The sequence below is a fragment of the Rutidosis leptorrhynchoides genome, chromosome 8 (assembly GCF_046630445.1).
Source record: "Rutidosis leptorrhynchoides isolate AG116_Rl617_1_P2 chromosome 8, CSIRO_AGI_Rlap_v1, whole genome shotgun sequence".
NCBI lineage: Eukaryota > Viridiplantae > Streptophyta > Magnoliopsida > Asterales > Asteraceae > Rutidosis > Rutidosis leptorrhynchoides.
In genome coordinates, this window is record NC_092340.1 from 212,737,728 (window position 1) to 212,741,399 (window position 3,672).

Consider the following 3,672-nt stretch of genomic DNA (forward strand, 5'->3'; position numbering starts at 1 on the left):
ATTACATCGCGAGGTACTTGACCTCTATATGATACATTTTACAAACATTGCATTCGTTTTTGAAAAGAGAAACTTTCATTACATCGAAAGTTGACAGGCATGCATACCATTTCATAATATATCCAACTATAATTGACTTGATAATAATCTTGATGAACTCGACGACTCGAATGCAACGTCTTTTGAAATATGCCATGAATGACTCCAAGTAATATCTATAAAATGAGCAAATACACAGCGGAAGATTTCTTTCGTACCTGAGAATAAACATGCTTTAAAGTGTCAACCAAAAGGTTGGTGAGTTCATTAGTTTAACTTAAACAATCGTTTCCATCATTTTAATAGACCACAAGATTTCAGATTTCCATTTCTCATAAACATACGTCCCATGCATAGAGACAAAAATATCATTCATATGGATTGAACACCTGGTAACCGACATTAACAATATGCATATATAAGAATATCCCCATCATTCCGGGATCCTCCTTCGGACATGATATAAATTTCGAAGTACTAAAACATCCGGTACTTTGGATGGGGCTTGTTGGGCCCGATAGATCTATCTTTAGGATTCGCGTCAATTAGGGTGTCTGTTCCCTAATTCTTAGATTACCAGACTTAATAAAAAGGGGCATATTCGACTTCGATAATCCAACCATAGAATGTAGTTTCACGTACTTGTGTCAATTTCGTAAAACAGTTATAAAAGTTGCGCATGTATTCTCAGCCCAAAAATATAAAGGGTAAAAAGGCAAATGAAACTCACGATACTGTATTTTGTAGTAAAAATACATATGACGTCATTGAACAATGCAGGGTTGGCCTCGGATTCACGAACCTATATCAATTGTGTATATATTAATACGTATAATGTAAGTTACAAAATTTCATTTATTAATATGTATTATTTATATATTATAGTTTTGTAGAATTTATTCTAACCTTTATTTTAAAACGTATACTTATATTATATTTTAAGTTATATTATATATATATATATATATATATATATATATATATATATATATATATATATATATATATATATATATATATATATATATATATATATATATATATATATATATATATATATATATATATATATATATATATCTATTTTATGTATATATATCTATAATGATTTACGTTTATATAAATAGTGACATTAATATATTTATATACATATATTTGTGGTTAGTATTGTATTTATGAAATTTTATTAGTTTGTTATGTGAATTATTAATACAATCCTAGTATATACCATAAGTATATATATAGTGTACAAAAGATTTATTTGTTAAAATAATAATTTAGATAATAATGATTTACTAATAATAATAATAATTTTATTAATAATGATAATACTAATAGCAAAAAAAATGAAAATGATAACTGTTAATGATACTAATAATAATAACTCTAAAATAATATTAATACTAATACCATACTTATGTTAATAATAAGGGTTCTAATATTTATAAAATGATAAATGATAATCATAATAATACTAGTAAATATTAATGATGATACTGATAAATATGATATTATTAATTGTAAATGTACTGATGATACTATTATTTATAAACCGGTACAAATTCTAATATTGATGATAATAACATATTTTTATTTCCTTCATAATAATAATAATGATAATCATAATCATAATCCTAATGATGATAAAATACTAAAATGATAAGTTCATTACTAATAATAATATTATTAATACCTATCATAATAATAATAGTAATGTCTATAATACTTTCAAATATGATAACAAGTATGATACTAATAATAACAATAACAATAACAATCAAAACAATCACAATAATAATAATAATACTAATAATAATTAATATATAATAACAATAATAAAATTAGAAAAGAAAACTACCTCACATGAAAAGAGTTTCAAAAAAAAAAAAAAGAAACTACCGTCCTCTGGACTCGATCTCGTGACCACATGCTCACACGCAAACACTCTCGACCATCCCACCAATTCTGATTCTCTGTACTAATATCGAATTTAAATTTTATATATAAACTATTTTTCTTCTATTCTTCTTCTTCTCCACAAGTCTCATGGATTTAACAAAACATCAATAACCAAAAAAAAAAAAAAAAATCGGGGTTCCCTTTAAAGCTTCAAAACATTACAGAAAAAATAATAATTTGGGTTCTAAAATAAAAAAAAAAATACTAAAGGCCTACTGCAGCGTCGGTTCTTGGAACAAAACAAAAAAAATTGATTTCGTAATAGATAACATTATAGATAATGTTTATAACACGAAATAGTTTTCTAAACATGTATAAAAACTACTGGAATCGTCAATTTGATCAGAAACATATACACGAACGCGAATTTGTCTCAAGAACAATTGTTGACTTTTTTTAAACTAAACTTTGACTTCAAAATTCAAGATCGATATAAAGATTTGAGAGTTGAGATTTTGCAGATAGATTCAAAGAAAGATTTCTAACCTTTCTGCATTTTTAGATTTTGAAACTTTATTCGAAATTGAATTAAGAGAAAAAAAAATTGGAGCGTGCAGAGAAGAAGAAAAAAAAAAAATACCGCTGTGCTCTTTAATCCCATTGGATTTCCTTTTTATTTGATTTGCAATTATACATAATCATGTTGTAATAATAGAGATCGGTTGATAAAAAATGGAGAAAATGTCAACACAGGTTCACGAGTTGGGAGCAGGAAAGAAACAAAAAAATAATAATAATAGAGATAAAGGATACAGAGGTCACGCGTATAATATAGATCCCTACTGTTTTTTTTAATTAATAATAATAATATATAATAACAATACTATTAATATCTAATAATATTAATAAAATTAATAATAATGATAAATATAATATTAATGATAATAATAATTGTAAAAATGATAATAATAATAATAATAATAATAATACCATACTAATTATGATAATATTAATATTTTATCGATAATAATAATATTAGTAATAATAATCTAATTTATACATCCAATTTCATCTTTATATGATATAAAGTGATATTATGAATACAAATATTGATATTTGACGATACAAATAACATTACTACAACAACTATATTTGTATTTAAATTTAATTTATTAATATCATCTATTATTATGTAATATTTAATAATTATGTAATATGTATTGTAACATATACTGAATATTATATATTTATGCATTTTAATATAAATATATTATAATATTTATTTACATACTAATTATATTATACTTATGTATGTAATTATGAAAAATATAAATTTTTTATATATGTAAGTATTATATATATTTATTAAAATAGTACATTATTTCATCATAGATATATTATAAATTTCTACATATACATAATATAATAATTATGTATAAAATCATATATATATATATATATATATATATATATATAGTTATATTTATGTATATATGTATACTACCATATATATAAAATCATGTTTTAAATGTTGAGTAGATGATTAATTATGTATATTAAACAATTAACTACAAAGTATAACATTGTACATTTAATATTTTGATAACGTTGGTAAAATATGTTTGAATCATTTATATACAATATACTATATATATTCAAAATGAAAATCTTTAGTTATTAAATGTTATCTTTTATAATAACAAAATTACTTAATAGTTCATTAATACTAATATA